This window comes from Lissotriton helveticus, chromosome 4_1 (assembly GCF_964261635.1).
Source record: "Lissotriton helveticus chromosome 4_1, aLisHel1.1, whole genome shotgun sequence".
Taxonomy (NCBI): Eukaryota; Metazoa; Chordata; class Amphibia; order Caudata; family Salamandridae; genus Lissotriton; species Lissotriton helveticus.
Window position 1 is genome coordinate 2,082,846,897 of NC_136063.1, and position 17,690 is coordinate 2,082,864,586.

At 45.6% G+C, this 17,690-nt stretch overlaps 1 long non-coding RNA gene across 1 annotated transcript in view; it reads left to right on the forward strand.

Annotated features, from left to right (window-relative positions):
- Window positions 1-3,028: 3,028 nt before the first annotated feature.
- LOC144827796 (uncharacterized) overlaps window positions 3,029-17,690 on the forward strand; it is a 32,212-nt gene continuing 17,550 nt past the window's right edge. Inside the window, exon 1 of the long non-coding RNA XR_013610381.1 lies at window positions 3,029-3,197. This is a non-coding gene — a long non-coding RNA (uncharacterized LOC144827796). The remainder of the gene's footprint in view (window positions 3,198-17,690) is intronic.

Sequence of the window (17,690 nt, forward strand, 5' to 3'; positions counted from 1 at the left end):
ATTGGATGTGTATGTTTCTCGCTCTCGCTAAAGTCATTATAAAGTAATTAGCTGCCGGAGAAACCGTGCGCCTCGCCTCTGCAGCCTGCTCGCATTCTGTGCAGTTCTGCAGCTTGCGCGTGGCGCTGTCAACCCCTATCAGATGCTGACTGCAGACAAGAGTCATGGGATGAAACTGTAGGCGCGCTAATAGGTGTATCGCTGTCACAACCATTCGTAAAGGCGCGCGCACGAATTATTGTCTAAAGTAGAAAGATTTCCCCAGATCAACGGCGCAGAGGAGAATTAGCCAACAATGCGCATAGATATTTAGCTTTCAAGCTACTAAGTTATTATGCGATTTTAGCTGACACGGAGAGGGAAGCAGGATGTTTCCTGCTGGAGATAAAAGTCATTACGTTTATTCATCGCGGATTAATGCAAGACATCCTTTCTGCCATGCTAGCGCGTCGGATTAGTTCTAGCTAACCAAGCCAATGCTTGCTACGCTTCTCGCTAGCCCTCCAGCTAAGAACCCGATATAGAAGGTTGCAGCGCATTTTCCAACTCTCAGGAGGATGGAGTTTATCCCTTTCCAAATTTTCACAATAAATAATACCCGGGAATAGATACAAAAGAGACCACGGAGAGATTTAAATGGGGGAAAAGTGTGTTAGCAAATTACATTTTTCTTTCGGTGTATTATATTTTGGTGCAATTGAGTAAAGATACAGCATGTCCTCTTTTACGCAGTTATTGCTGTAACTTACTTTTCATATGCCAGTTAAATAATAAATAAACCACTTGCATATGTGATGATACATTCATTGACAAGTATTGGTGAATTAAAACCCTAAAGCATGAGCAATATGATACCGCAGATTCCCTGTAACAAGATGATTGCACTAAAATGCAAAATGCATTTGTAACAGTTTACACTGCCATCCATCCATCCCGCTGAATACATGGGATGCCTGACCAGCCTGAAGACGTTGTTGTAATCAAATCACTTGCATTTTATTTCCAATATGTGGGCGGAGTTCACATTGTTGCCTAGCATTTGGTAATTACCAGGGCACAAACCCTAAATAAACAAGTGGGGTACTAACCAAGTTAGACAGTACCCAAGTGACATCATGACGTGTGACATTATAGCGCATGACATCAAGTTCCGTGGCTCCGTGCGTGGCATTACAGCACCGGAAGTGACATCACCAAAAGTGACATCAGATATTAAGACTCAATATGTTTAGCAAGTCTATCTATCATGAGTACATTTAAGTGCATTACGAGATTCAACAAGTAAGATTTTGCGTTGAGGTTCTGCCAAAAATGTGGTGCAACCACAACACAAAATCTGGGCGTCAACTAATACATTTATTTGTAACTCTGCCACAAGGAAATTCGCAACAAGAAGAAACATGGTCGACGTAGATTTGGTCTGCTTAGTTGGTTGCAAAGGCTGCATGTTAAAATATCTTCTGAGTTTAAGGCACCTGCTGCTGGGATCTCTGTCCACCCAGGAGTTCTCAGGGAATAATAATATAGAAAGATAACTCTGAAGGTTAATGATTTTGCTGGATAGATCTGTGTTTTGTCTATCCCACTATTGAATCAAAGTATTATAAACGGTTAATATGTCTCCTGCAAAGCACATCATGTAACATGCAGAGAACAGATTTGTATTTTATGTAGCTAGGTGAGTGGGCTACTTTTTTTGACAGAGTTCCTTGTGTTACTTGCAATTCATAAATTCGAATCCTTCTAATATAGGACAGTGAGCTATGAAGGGCATGTGACTCCTACATTTTGTAACCCTCACTGTCTTATGTAACACATCATGTACATTGATTTACACACATGATTTATTATCAATGTATAATGTGTATGTTAGAATTATAAAAGAGATACAATAGTGGTATTTAAATCATTTGTGTAAACACTGGGACAGACCACCACATCTGACATTCGGACAGTGCATGTATATCTCATTATAAACAGGGACAGAACAAAGCCCAAAGCATGCCTCCTTTAAGTACCTGTAAAGTGATAACAAGCTGTGTGCCTTTGTTTCCTCTCCGTTGCATTTGCATCGATGTGTGAGGTTCCATACCTCACCCAGATATGATAATATTGGAGCAAAAGAAGGCCTAATGGCCCCTTAACTTCAGACTTTACCTTTTGTCCAGCTGGAGGTTAAAATGAAAAAAAAAACCTTCCTGCCTGCACATTGCTGCTCAGTATGAAAGCAGAAAATGTGCAGGCGCTACTGAACATGTTGTGTGTCTGATAATTACACTGGGACAAGTTCAGCATATTTCACTGTGGCCACTTTTCTGGCAGGGTGGAGTGCATCTACCCTGTTAAAATAGTGGGTGGACGCCCTCTACACATGTGCACCCCAACGTGTGCCCTAGTAATTACACATATGAGCTACAAACAGTTCTGTCAGGTGAACAAATTCTCCTGAAGGGGAATTGTAAAATAATGTTTTTCATTAATATTGTAAATGAGTTTGACTTGGAGGAAGATGGCGGCCGGCTAAGAGGTCCGGCTGGGAGCTCCGTGCTCGCTGCGGACTAAAACCACAAAATACTCTCACCTAATCTTCACATAAACCGCAAACCGCATTTGGCAAGGGAGGAACATAAATATGGACTCCGGAGCACAAAGAAAGAAAGAAAATAAAAATACTAGTTAGAGAAATTTTGGAATGCAAAACCCCTTACCTCGTAGTCCAGCAGGAGGTAATTGGGGCGGAGCCGCGGTGAAAGTTGCTCTGCACTGCGCGCTAAGGACGTACTCTGGTCTATGGGTGGCCGCATCAGAGGTGAGCAGAGGCTGCAGGAGGGCCCTTCCTGTTCCGGGGCAAGAGTGGTAGCGCGACCGCTGCTGCTACCAACATCGCTGTGTCAGCCGAGACACGAAGGAAGGTCACGGACAGCTCACCCTTCCAGTTCCGGGGGAGAAGGGGAAGCGCGACCACCCTTGCAGTTAAGATTTCAGCCGAGGCTGGCAGTGGAAAAAGAGGAAAAGCAGGCAAACACGGGGGCACAACTACAACGACTACAGCGGCACCAGAGGCTGTAACAGAGACTTATACTAAGGAAATTACCCCCTTACTGCCCCCGGTGAAGCTGAGGATCCTTGGTGGCCCCTAAGAATGGCGGAATTCAGAGGGACCGGACTGGAGCACGATATACTCGCCTATGAACAAGGTACCTGGTGGGGGGGAGGAGGAGTTGTTTTACTTGATTTACTTGATGGTTGCAGAGGGGCAAGCAAACAACGGAGGGAAGGGAGGAAAAGGAGGTAAAGGCTGCAGCCACACACACACTTTGGGAGTTGAGGGGGGTTGGGAAACTCAAACCCCCCCAATCGGTCCTAATTTAGTAAGAGCAGCGGAACTGGAACAGGGCAACAACATAAGATCAAGCTACTGCCTTAGGAACAGACAGTTCCTCAAACACAGCTCACTCCCTCCTATAAAGCAGAGTGTGACCCCTAGAAGCACAAAAAGAAAACCCAAAGAGAACCCTAATTTAGAATCTCAAACTCTCAAAATAAAAGGCAAATCAACAAAAGGGAAAGACCTGGGGAAATGTCAGACAGAGCAAAAAATCAGAGTGACTCCCTCTCTAAGGTCCTTTTTTAGACTCCCTCTCTAAGGTCCTTCTTTAAGGTACAACAACAAGTCCAATCTCAGGGAACGCAGGGCAACCATCCTGCACTTCAAAAAAACGCGCACTCCACCACAAACACAAACTCCCTCCCCGGAGCTGAACATAACACCATACCATCAGGCAATAACAGTTCAGATATGAACAAAGAGAAAGAGTCGGCTACACACCCACAAGCCAAGATATCTGAAGGCTCCACTATGGCAAGATCTGCTGAATCCACAGCAGCACAAACAGTAAGCAGCATGGTGGGAGAGCAATCTGCCCTAAGCCAAACAGAGAAGTTCATGGAAAAGATGCTGGGGAAAAATGAGAGAGAAATTCGCAGTTTCGGAGGCCAATCAAAGCAAGATCCAGGAAGTGTGCGAGTCGCTTGACCGCAAATTAAATACGCTTGGGGAAAGAGTGACAGTGGTGGAAGCAGAAGTAGAAGCTCTCAGCAGAAAAGTGGAGACAACCAAAAGGAAATCAGAACATTAAGAGACAGCGAAAAAACCATGAAAGAGAAACTCGAATCGTTAGAAAACCAAGCAAGAAGAAACAATTTGAGGATCCTAAATGTTCCAGAGAATCTGGAAGGGACAGACATAAAAAAATTCATAGTGTCATTTCTGGAAGAATACTTGCCCTGGACTAGAGAGGCGGACCTGGTAGAAGATATACAGAGGGCACACCGCGACCCCTTTGACAAAAATAAAGAAAGGAAAACACCTAGGAACATTTTTATTAACTTTAAAACATACACCCTGAAAGAAAGAATCTTAAGTGAGGCCTTAAGGAAAGGTACTTTCAATAAAGACGATTGGTCTTTCAGAATCCGCTCAGATATGTCTAAAGCTACCCAGGACAGGCAGTGGGAATTGGGACAGCATATGCAGGAACTAAAATCTCTCGGAGCTACAGTGCAGATGAAGTTCCCCGCAGCTCTGAGGATATGTGGAGGAACAAAATGTTCAACATCAGGGACCCCAAGGAGGTCGAACATTTTCTGGAGCAAATTAAGAATCAATTGCGGACCGCAAATTGAAATAAGAAAGGTGAAGCATTCGAATTAGGTGAAGTATGGAGCTCGAAGAGGGCGAAGAATACAGCCAAAAAGAAGAAGGGAGGTTTCCTCAGGGTGGGTAACGGTAAACTTCACAAAAAAGCAAAAATACAAAACAAAAAGAGAACACGGGTGGGGAGCAAATTAGGGAAAAAAACAGAAAAAATGTCCTCACCAATGAAAACAATAGAAGTCTACGGAGCTTGTATATATGAACACATTCATGTGTTTTCCAAGAGATAACATAGGAAGATGAAGACAAACTCCAAAGAATGTAGTATACTCTCTTGGAATGTCAATGGTTTTAGAACCATCAATAGAAGGAGGAGGAATCTTGAATATCTAAAGTCAATAGATAGCGAGATCATCATATTGAAGGAGACGCACCTTCTAAAATCAGAGTGGGATCAAATAATGAAAAATCTGAGCTAGGTCGATGCCTATGTATGTACTAACCAAGATTGTAATATTAAGGGCATAGCAATAATTTTCAAAAAATCGCTCAAAGTCAAGATAGAATACACAGAAGTGGACAATAAAGGAAGATGGGCAATAGCTAGAGTAAGAATATTTGATAATATATTTACTGTAGCAGGTTATTACGGTCCAAATATCGACGACCCAACCCCCCTTCAAAAACTCCATACACAGCTCCTATCAGCAACGTCCCTAATAGTGCTAGGGGGTGACTATAACATAATTATAGATTCTAAAGTGTATAGATCCCCTCCAGGAAGACAAGCAAACCTACCAAAAATGAGGGAGTGGTTAGGACACTACACAAAAGATTTGGATCTGATGGATATGTGGAAAGAGAAAGGCGACAAAAGACAGGCCTTCACCTTTCAGAATAAAAAATGAGGACACAAATCAAGAATTGACTATTTCTTAATAAATAGGGGTCTACTAGGAAATGTCAGGAGAATAGAGCACCTCCCGGCTCACCTGTCCGACCGTTCAGCAGTCCAACTCACAATGCAAACCTCAAAAAACAATTCACAAACCAGATGGACTGTTGATCGCTCTATCCTATTAGATCCACAGTTGATAGAAGAACTTAGGACAGAGACAGACAACTTCTTCGAGAATAATAAACTTGGGACCTCGAAACAAATCACCTGGGATACTTATAAGGCAGTAATCAGAGGGAAGTTGTTAAACATGGGGGCATATAGATCAAAAGTTATAATGCAAGAAATAGGAGACTTGGAGAACAATATAAAACAACTTGATATACATATAGCAGCAGAGCATACAGCAACCACTAAAGAAGAACTAGAAAAGGAAAGGCAAAAACAAAAAGAAACACTTACAGACATTCTTGAGAGTAAAGTGAGGAGGAAATGGGAAGCCAGTAAACTATCGAACCATGAATATGGAGAAGGATGCGGCAAAATGCTGGCGTGGAAAATAAGAACTGACCAAACCAGAAACAAAGTATCCAGCATTCAGCAGTATAATCAAATAGAACCAAGCTCAATAATAATGCAAGAATTCACAAAATTCTTTTCCAATCTATACAATGAAGAAACAAATCCTTCTGAGGAACAGCTGGGAAAATATGTAGATCACAAGCCTCTTCCATCATTATCGGAAGAAGAAAAAGAAGAACTGAATGCAGAAATCACAAATGAAGAAGTAGGAGGCGTGATAAGAGGGCTAAAAAGAGGGAAAGCAGCCGGCCCGGACGCCTTACCAAATGAGCTCTACATCAATCTAAGGGAGACCTTGGTCCCACCATTAACAGAGTTACTAAACACAATCTACAAAGGACACGATAAAATCCCTGACTCCTGGAATGAAACAACTATTAGTATCATTTTAAAACCGGGGAAAAATCCAACGATCTGTGAATCGTACAGACCTATATTACTGCTGAATTGTGTTTAGAAAATATTTATGCAGATTATGGCAAAAAGGCTAGGCAAATCTGATCAATCCAGACCAGAAGGGCTTTGTGAAAGGCAGACAAATACAAGAAATAACACACAAACTTTTTGGCACCATAGACATAGCCATCTGTGAAAAAAAAACATTGACTATAATCACCTTTGATGCTGCCAAAGCATTTGAGAGAGTCAACTGGACATTCCTGAGCAGGGCCATCAGTTAATATAATCTGGGGGAGAGCTTTCTCTGTATGGTTGAGGAAATATACAAAAAACCGAGAGCTAAGATCTTAATTAATGGGAACCTCACCGAAAATATAGCAATCAGAAGAGGAACACAATAAGGATGCCCGCTATTGCCGCTACTTTTTAACCGCTATATTGAGCCCCTAGCAAGCAACCTCAGAAACCATCGCTCAATATCGCCTTTTAACACCATGGATGGATCAAAAAGGTTGCTCTATACGCTGACAACCTGATGGTGTTTACAGACAACTTCCAAGACTCTATTGCAGCAATAGAAGAAACTCTAGCTAACTTCGGGAAAGTGTCAGGGTATCAGACCAACCAGGCAAAGACTGAGGTTATGAGCTGGAATATGCAATTCAACATCCCATATTCCAGAAACAAGATAAAATACTTGGGGATTAACCTGGTTAACGACCTGGATAAAGTGCCCCAGATAAACCTTAACAGAATCGCTGGAGAAACTAGAAAACTACTTAAAGTATGGGGTGGCCTGCCACTAAGCTTCCTGGGAAGATCCAAAAATAATAAAAATGTCAATCTTACCTAAATTTACCCTTTGTTCAACACCATACCTTTGGAATTTAAGAGGGTATATCTAAAGAAAATTCAGGGGGAAATAAGTTTCATCTGGTCATCCAAAGGAACAAGAATAGCTTGGAGTAAACTAAGGAGAAAAAAAGAACAAGGAGGGATAGCTAGTCCTGACCTATTCGAATACTACAGAGCTTTTCACTTCAAAAACATGAGATCACTCCTGAAAAGCTGGCAACACTACCCTGAATTTCTACAAACAATGACAGGAAGAACAGATTACTTCCTATATAAATTTGGCCACCAGAAATTCTTTAAAAAGATAATACTAAAGATTCTAAATACTGCAGTAAAATTATGGTACCAAATAAGAAGCACGCTGAACATACCATATTATAGTACCCTGGCTCCCATATGTGAATCTCCGGGCACCCCAGACTGCCTCAAGGATTGCATGGCCACCCCGTTGAAAGCAGCCGGTATTAAAGAGTGGGGCCAACTGATGACAGAGAACACCAGAAACACCTGGGATCAACTGACCACAATCACTAATGCTTTGCTATCCAAATTCAAATACTACCAACTCACTAGTTGGGCAAAATCACTAACAGAAAAAAAGGGAAACGAAGAACTAAATGAATGAATGAATGAATAAAACTTTATTTGGTTACTCAAAACCATTAAAGAAGACAAACTTTGGTGAGCATTATTTTCATGTCAGAAATAAAATAGTGTAAGAGAAAGAGGGAAAGAAAAAAGAAATAATAAAACTTAAAAAAAAAAAAAAAAAATAATTAAAAAAGCTGAGTTCATTAGTCCATTTCATCGTAGGCTGAAATGTCTCATAACAGTTAACGGCCGCTAGCCTAATTAGGCTGGGCCATCAGCTTGCCACGTGTCTGTTGTATAAATTTACTGAACACAGCCATATCTTTCACTATATCCATTGTGAATAGGTAGTTCACCGCCTCCTTTGTCGTTCTAATTCCTTGTCTGAGTAGAATTGGCTTTAAATAGCGGTTACGCTCGACAGACAGCCCCGGACAGCAAAACAGGATGTGAGTGATGCTCTCTTGTTTATACTTGCATAAGCTGCATTCAGAATGTATTGTCTCAAGTCTATTCGTGGCGTAAAGCTCTTTAAGGGGCAGCGGGTGTAATCGAAACGCTAAAATCCTATTGACTGCCACCTTGCCCACAGCTTGGATAAGGTGCTGTTTCGAGGACTGTGCCCGCTGCGGGAGTGTTAGCGATTCGTGTAAGCCGCTTAATTCCAAAGCCTCCAGATCAATAATGCGCGAGCAGAGCCGGACTTGTCGTTTCGTTGCGCTTTTAATGGTGGCATAATTAAGTAACTTAGGGTCCCAGTTATTCACAGCAAGGTTCAGAGTTTCTTTTGCGGAGGCAAGTATATTTGACCATGGGTTCTCTTTTTCCAGAAAAATACTCTTTATTCTGAATTTCAGAGTGTTTTCTGGGGCTGCAGTTGTGAGGTAGAAATATTTACTAATTGCGGCCAGTTCATCAAGCTTTTGTTGTGTCAACTTGTGGGACACCCCCGCGCCGCACGGCCACCAGCTGCTGCGTGTGCCCCCAGTGCCTGCCTCTGTCTCAGCGCCGGCCTCGCTGCCGCCCTGAGCGATCTCCGTGGTGTTTTCCCGTTTTTTCCCTGTAATTGTGCTTGTTTTTGCCTGAATTTGTGCTTGCTTTTATTTCTTCCCCAGAACGTTGTGCTTGTTTCCCCCAGATCGTGTGTCGCTGTCTTTTTCCCCTGTTTTCACTCAGATTTGTGCTTGTTAATTGCCGTTTATCGTCGCGCTTTGCCCCCGCTTCCCGCCACCGCCTTGAGCCCCGCCCCTTTTCTCTTCTGTTTCCCTCCCCGCTCCCGCCTCCCAGCTGCTCCGCCCACCCGCGCACTTCGCCTTAAATGGCGACCGTGCGAACTCGCAGCGGTCACGCGCAGCGGGCGCGCCGATTGTGCGCCGAAGGCGCGCCAAAGGTAAGCCCGTCTGCGCCCGTCCGCGCCTGGACCGCGCCCAGTGCCTGGACCCCTGGCCCCCACCGACGGAAGCCGACCCGACGAACCTACAGCGCCGCCGACCTCATCGCACTCAACACCGGCCACATCCCAGGATGTCACCGAGCCGCCCCGAAGCACACCCACGGACCTTTCAGCTGCCACGCCTGCAAGTTCACCTGCATCCGGACCTTCCCTGCACCCGCCAAGCCGAACTCCAGCAGCACCCACCTCAAGTGTATCCTGCTCAACACCCGCTCCGTCCACAGACACGCCGTAGAACTCTGGAACCTGCTCGACACCACCGCCCCCGACGTTGCCTTCATCACCGAGACCTGGATGAACGCCTCCTCAGCCCCAGACATCGCCATCGCCATCCCAGAGGGCTACAAGATCGTCCGGAGGGACCGAGACAACCAGACCGGAGGAGGCATCGCCATCATCCACAGAGACACCATCCGCATCACTACCAACACCGATGACACCCTGACCAGCGCCGAACACCTGCATTTCCAGATCCACACCAACCCGAAGACCACCCTCAGAGGCACCCTGATCTACCGACCCCCGGGACCACGCACACGATTCAGCGAGGACATCGCCGACTTCGTCAGCCCGCACGCTCTCCCCTCCGCCGACTACATCCTCCTGGGGGACCTCAACTTCCACCTGGAGAACAACAACGACCGCAACACCATCACCCTGCTCGACAACCTCGACAACCTCGGACTCAAGCAACTGGTGACCACCCCCACCCACCTCGCCGGACACACTCTCGACGCCGTCTTCTCATCCAGCAAAGACGTCACCTTCAGCCACGCAACAGGACTCCACTGGACGGACCACAGCTGCGTCCACTTCACCTTCAGAAGAACGACGATCCACCACCTCCAGCAACAGGTTGCTCGAAGAAGCTGGAACAAGATCACAGCCGACCAGCTCACCGCCTCCCTGAGCCAGCACCCTCCCGCCAACTCAGCGAACCCCAGCCAGGCCGCCGACAACCTCACGAAATGGATCAACGACTGCGCGGACGAACTCGCCCCTCTGAGAACCCCACCCAGCAGATCCTGCAGCAGAAAAACACCATGGTTCACCGACGAACTCAAGAGCTCCAAGAAGAACTGTCGAGCCCTCGAGAAAGCCTGGAGAAGGGAACCAACGACGGACAACATGACCACCCTCAAGCTCGCCACCCGGAAACACCACCAACTGATCCGCGCCACCAAGAAAAATGCATACAAGGACCGGCTGGACAACAACGCACACAACTGCAAGGAACTCTTCAACATCGTGAAAGAGCTCTCCAACCCCAGCGCCGGAAACAACGACATCACCCCATCGCAAGACCTCTGCAACTCCCTCGCATCCTACTTCCACAACAAGATCACGGACATACACAACAGCTTCAACAACCAACCAACGCAAGCCACAACCGCAACGACGCCACCCACCACCACCCTCCGCACCTGGACCCCGATCAGCACCGAAGACACCATCCGCACCATGAACTCCATCCATTCCGGATCTCCGACTGACCCCTGCCCTCACCACATCTTCAACAAGGCCGACGCTGTCCTCGCACCCCACCTGCGGGACATCATCAACACCTCCTTCGACTCCGCCACCTTCCCTGAGAGCTGGAAGCACGCCGAACTCAGCGCTCTCCTCAAGAAACCAACAGCAAACCCCACCGACCTCAAGAACTACCGTCCCATCTCGCTCCTCCCGTTCCCGGCCAAAGTCATCGAGAAGACCGTCAACGAACAGCTGGCCGCCTTCCTCGAGACGAATGGATCCCTCGACCCCTCACAGTCCGGCTTCCGAGCGAACCACAGCACCGAGACCGCCCTCATCGCCGCCACCGACGACCTTCGTACCCTAATGGACAACGGAGAAACAGCGGCCCTCATCCTCCTGGACCTCTCCGCGGCTTTCGACACGGTCTGCCACCGCACCCTAGTACAGCGCCTCAGCAACATCGGAATCCAGGAGAAGGCACTGGAATGGATCATCTCCTTCCTCGACGGAAGAACACAAAGAGTCCGCCTACCACCGTACAAGTCAGAGGCCACCAAAGTCATCTGCGGCGTCCCTCAAGGATCCTCACTGAGCCCCACCCTCTTCAACGTCTACATGAGCCCCCTCGCGACCATCGCACGCCAACATAACCTCAACATCATCTCCTACGCTGACGACACCCAGCTGATCCTCTCCCTGACCAACGACCCCGACACCGCCAGAGCCAACCTGCACGAAGGGATGAGAGACGTAGCCGAATGGATGACGACCAGCCGCCTGAAACTGAACTCAGACAAGACGGAGGTCCTCATCCTGGGCTCCACGCCCTCCGCCTGGGACGACTCCTGGTGGCCCCCCGCCCTGGGCACCGCACCCAAACCGACGGACCACGCACGCAACCTGGGCTTCATCCTGGACTCCTCCCTCTCCATGACCAGACAAGTCAACGCCGTCTCCTCGTCATGCTTCAACATCCTGCGCATGCTACGTAAGATCTTCCGGTGGATCCCCACCGAGACGAGGAAGACGGTCACCCAAGCCCTCGTCACCAGCCGACTGGACTACGGCAACGCCCTCTACGCCGGAACCACCGCCAAACTCCAGAAGAGACTCCAGCGGATCCAGAACGCCTCGGCGAGACTCATCCTCGACATCCCCCGACGCAGCCACATCTCCGGACACCTGAGAGATCTGCACTGGCTCCCGGTCAACAAGAGAATCACCTTCCGGCTCCTCACCCACGCGCACAAAGCCCTACACGACCAAGGCCCGAGCTACCTCAACAACCGGATCAACTTCTACACTCCCAAGCGCCTCCTCAGATCAACCAACCACGCCCTCGCCGCCGTCCCCCGCATCCGAAGAGCGACAACAGGAGGAAGATCCTTCTCCTACCTGGCCGCCAAGACCTGGAACTCACTTCCGACCAATCTGCGCCTGACCCAAGACCACCTCTCCTTCAGGAAGAAGCTCAAGACCTGGCTGTTCGAGCAGTAGCGGCACCCCCCCCCCTCCCAGCGCCTTGAGACCCTACGGGTGAGTAGTGCGCTCTACAAATGACCTGATTGATTGATTGATTGATTGTCAAGCCGAATTCGAGCCGTATCAGAGTGTTTCTGGTGCTAGATGGTAGGTGGAATAATTTTTTATAGGTCGAGCAGTGGATTTTTTCCAGGGTGCTTGATAGTTTGCCTGGAAAGGCCTGCTGCGCGTAATTTAATGATGGTATTAGTTTCGCCCTTAATACTCTTTGAATTGCTGTTGTCGTAGGGCTGTGTAGAGTTGCATGCAGCTTCCCCAGGGTGTACGAGATACTTTTCCCTTTTGCCCGTATTTTCTCGAGGTGTGTTCCTGGTCGCCCTGTTTCACAAAGCCAAACTCCCAAATAGTTGTATTGTCGTGTGCGATCCAACGTCAATTGTCCTATCTTCCATTTTAAGGTATTTTTTTTCGGAAAAGGACCAAATATAATTATTTTTGATTTGGTTGCATTCACGATCAGTTTGTTTTTTGCATTATAGGTGCCCAGTGCTGTTAATGCTTTTTGTAGCCCAATTTTAGTGTGGTCTAGTAATACCAGGTCATCAGCGTACTGTAGTAGTTGAATCTTGGTATGCCCAAGGCGGGGAGTTGCTAGCGATGCTCCCATCAAGGCTTTGCCCATGTCTGCGGTGTATAAATTGAATAACATTGGGGCAAGTACGCATCCTTGCTTCAAGCCACGATTGGTGTCAATTTTCTCTGAGGCTGACATGGTTGACAGTTTGATTCTGACCCATGTATTTGAATATAAAGATATAATTGCTTTAAGTAATTGTGAGTCGATATTCCAGATAGCCAGTTTTTGCCAAAGAATAGAGCGGTCGACACCATCAAAGGCTGCAGTATAGTCGATGAAGCATGCAAAGATGGGGAGAGATTTTCGTGCCACTGCCTTGTGTGTTAGGTATGAGAGGGCTATAATGTTATCCACTGTTGAAGCACCTGGCCTGAACCCTGTTTGATAGAATGGTAGGAGGCCTTCCTCACTGACCCAAGTTGAGAGTTCTATTAATAGGGTATTGGCATAGGCTTTTCCCTCGATGTCAAGGAGTGCAGTCATCCGGTAATTTTGTGGATTTGATTTCGACCCTTTCTTATAGATGGGATGTAGGAGCGACCCGCGCCAGGAATCCGGTACATTGCCTGCTAGTCGACATTCCGCATATAACACAGACAGTTTTTCGGACCAAAAGTCTGTGTCTTGCCTAAAAAGGGAGCCCGGCAAACGTTGAGTCCAGGCGCTCCATTGGGTCTGATTTTTTTTAGTATTGTGTTAACTAACTTTTTTTCCACTGTGTATGAATTATTTGGGTTTGACAGTTGTGTTACGTAGTCTAATTCTGTTTTTGATTGGTTTTGGATGCCTTCCTCCTTATATAAAGATGTCACGTGGGCTATCCAGGTGTTGGAGTCAATTGAGTTTTCTCTCTGCGTATTCCCTTGATTAAGAGTGTTGAGATATTGCCAGAACTCTTGCGTTTTGCTGGGACTCAACAGTCCGAAGATTTTTAGCCATTTTGCTTCAGTTTGTTTACGTTTTTCCGCCCAAACTAGCTTTGAATGTAGTTTCGCTGTTTCCTGCACGAGTTGTTTATCTTTAATTGAACCGGTTTTCAGGTAAGTCTTTCGGATGTTGCGCACTAATTTCGTGCTTTTTCGGATTGCAGAAATGTCACCGAGGTTTTGCCTCGGATGATGGTTGGTCTTTCTTATTTTCCTATCTTGTAGATGTGTAACCAGATTGTGGGCAAGCTGGTCCCAGTCTTTAATTATGCCCCTGTTTGTTTCCTTTAAAGTACCATCCACCCGAGCTTTTTTCCATTCCTGAAACTTATGTATAGGGCCTGCGTCCCATTTAATCCTTCTTGCCAATGTGTGCTGTTCAATACCGGTTGTCGATCGCAGTAATTTAGGTATATAGTGGTTGTCCGCTGTCAGATTTAAAGTTGTTATTAGAGCCGCGTGGTCACTTTCCTCCCGTTGCGCAACTTTGTACCCTGTCATCAGGCTCTGAAACCGAGAACTTAAAAGTATATAGTCAATTGTGGTAAGATTGTTATACGTTGGCGAGCAGAGGTTTCCTGGGGAAGCCTTTAAGAATAGAGAGTGGGCTGATACCAGCTGGTAGGCATGCAAGAGGGCGTTGAATGCTTCCGTCGCGGGGGATGTGTGGCTTTTTACTAATTTGTCTCCAATGTTGTGTGTGTTGAAATCCCCGAGTATTATTGAGTCCATCTGGGCAAATTGTACGAGAAGATTTTCGATGTCTTCTAGTAACTCAGAGAGTTTATCTTTTTTCTCCCGTCCATTTGGATTATAATAAACATTAATCAATAATATAGACAATGTGCCCTTACTTGATGAGAGGCATTTCAAAATGCCGGCCATGTACAAGTTTGACGTTGTTGGGATTTCCCTAAATAGTAACTTCCGTGAAAGCCTAATATAAATGGTAATGCCTCCAGACGGTCTTCCAAAGAAATTCTCTTTAACAGCCGATTTATGATAGTCCGCAAATCCCCTGATTGAAACTGGTTTAATAGCCCACGTTTCTTGCATACAGATTATGTCTATGTCAGTGAAGAGTTGGGATGTAGTGGGATATTGTGTTAGTTTTAGTATCCCAGCTACATTCCAGGACATGATGGATAAATGTTGTTCCCCCGTTGTCTCCCTTTTCTGTTCTATGACTGGTAAGTCTGCCTGCCAGTGTGGTAGTGTAGTCTTAGTTACAACAGTGCAGAGTTTAGGAATTGCAAGTTAGGGCACGAGGCACCCAAGACCAGTCTTCATGTGAGTTGTTCTGAATTGAGCAGCTCCGGGTGCCTTTACTAATGTTTGTAGTGACCTTAAGCAACCCATCGCTTGTCAATTTTATATTTGTTCCACTTTCACTCCCGTGGAGTATAGAGAGTGTTTTTATGGGAGGGAGTGACAACTCTACCTTCGGGTTCTCTCTTTGCTTGTCCAGTGTTCTGGGGTCAATTTGGCGTTGCAGGTGAGCGTGTTTCAAAGGCATAGGGTATTTTATTGTCGGCCGACTCGTGATCTTTATGCCCCAATCTTCTAGTATTTGGTGATTTTTTTAAGTGTATAGATTATATCTGGATTTGAGAAAAGCAATTCTGTAGTTTCGTTAATGTCACATGAATCCTGCATGAAAAAGGAAACTGTGTCGATGTCAGTTGACGTTATATTTTCCAGGCCTGGGATGTTCGCAAAGAGTTTTAATAGATTGCTACGGTTGAGTATGTCCCACTTGCCCTGTGAGGCATACTCGGGCTGGAGGCATAGTTTCAGATCATCCTGTGTATATGGGATTTGTCGCTTATGTGTCCCTTTTATGGGAGGGTCTTGGCAAATTAAATCCTGACGGGTTTGGCGTGACCCAGCATTTACGTCATCGTTCGCGTGATTTGTGGGACCCATTTTTGTTATCGGCGGCAAAGCTTCGCTTGTTTTGATTGGTGATATCTTACTGGAGTCATTGAAGACCTTCCCGTGTGTTCTCTGGTTGTCTATCTTTGTTGAACCCATGGTTTTGCTATATAAAGCTTTGTCCGTTGTGTTGATCGGCGTTGGGCTGTCTCGATAAGGTGCCAGGAATGCAGGCGGTCCCTGGCTGCCTACACGTGTAGGTTGTTCCTCATGGAGTTCGAAATGCCCGCCCGCTGGACTCATTTTAATTGAGTTGTCCGGCCAAATATCTTTCCCGTCTGGAGTTGGGGGATTTTGCAGTGTGGTAGGCACGGCATTGGTTATACTGACCACAGTGTTTTCATTAGTTTCCGGCTGCAACCACAACCTAATTGAAACATTTTGAGTCTGAAACGAAGAACTAGAGAAAGAGATGATGAATGAATCGCCCATAAAAAAAGAGATATCTCGCTGGTACTGGGCCCTATTAACAGCTGGGGAAGAAGACTTTCTGATTCCAGAAACGATCTAGAGGAAAGACCTGCCAGCGCTGGACCTAAAAAACCTATGGCGAAAATCCTTGGAGAAATGCTGGTCCACTGTAAAACCAGCCGCCTTAAAAAGAAACCACTTATTTAGTATACACAGGGCCTACTGGACCCCAAAAAGACCATCCAAGTTCAAGGGAGCCAGAATTAAGATCTGCCCTAAATGTGGAATGGAGAAGGCAAACGACATACACATGTTCCAGCAATGCCCCCACCTTGACACCTTTTGGCAGGAAGCTGGTAAGACTATAAGCATGGTATTGAGAAAACAACTGGATGTAAGTATAAATCTTATCATTTTTGGGATTGATAATACAAATGAGATGGGTAAGCTAACATAAAAACTGGAAAATCTATTGTTTGTATTGATTTTATTGGCAAGGAGAGAGATATGCATACATTGGGTGAGCCCAACACACGAGGAGTGGTTGAAATCGATCCCGAGAAGGAACAAACTAGATAGGAAAGGAAAACCTAGTAAAAAATATAATTTCTGGGAAGTATGGGAAGATCACCATCATATTAATACCTAATTTCCTCTTGACTCCAAATTATATAAAGTCCAATGATTACGCGTTGACAATAATTCAGACGGGAAACATTCCTGCCGAGTAGCCAGGATGGCTAGCTCCCCCCCTCACGAATAAACAGAATTATTGATTATGGTAAAGGATCAAGGAGACTCCAACTGAAACAACCGCCAATGGTAAACTCCCCACCCAGTATGGTCTCTAAGGGGCAGTGCAGGTACAGAAGTTACAGAGACGGGCTCCTGACAACTCCTTACACATAAATTTGCAGAATGAGGACAAAAAAAAAATAGTAATGTTTTTCATTAAACATTAAATACTAAAATGGCCTATAAATGATCCCTCAATCATGTGTGGAACTTTTTCTCAAAACACACAAATGTTTAAAGAAAAATGATTTCCAAAAACCACTAACACAACAAAACCATTAACTTGTTTTTATTATTTTTCATATATCAAAACATGTAAATCTATCACTTTTCATATTTCTCTTATCAATGGCTGACCAGAAAACGTAATGAACAATTCATCACATCAACATAAACGTAGTGAAAATCACAAATCTCCCAGTGATCACATACACAAACATGAGACCTTGGAACCCCAAATAATCAAAATGGCCCAAAAATGTTTTGTTCAGTATATCCTTATATCTTATTTACATATTCCAAGGATATCTTACATAGGACATAACGTAATGTCGTCAACTTTTCGACCCTGTGATCAAATGTTATTCACTATA